Source organism: Crocuta crocuta, unplaced genomic scaffold (genome assembly GCF_008692635.1).
Source record: "Crocuta crocuta isolate KB4526 unplaced genomic scaffold, BGI_CrCroc_1.0 scaffold199, whole genome shotgun sequence".
NCBI lineage: Eukaryota > Metazoa > Chordata > Mammalia > Carnivora > Hyaenidae > Crocuta > Crocuta crocuta.
Window position 1 is genome coordinate 5091882 of NW_027533339.1, and position 334 is coordinate 5092215.

A 334-nucleotide genomic window follows, 5' to 3' on the forward strand; every position below is an offset into this window, starting at 1 on the left:
TTAGAATATGAGCAGTATTTGCAAAGCAGAAACATTTAGTTTTGGAACAAACTAAGTTGAGTTCAAAACCTGAAATTGAAAATTACATGATTTTTAAAGAATTTTTAATCTCCATTAGCTTCTGTGTCTTCATTTGCATATTAAAAGTAATATTTCCATAATATTTTAAAATAATGATATGTAGTGTATGTATAACATTTTGGAAATTATAGGTGTCCATTAATAGTAACTAATAAAAATACTAGAGGTGGGTGGTGTTTCATCACTATTCCTTATAGTGGGAATGCTGATGAATCTTTAGACTAGGAGTAAATAAGTCAGATGTCTAGCCCAA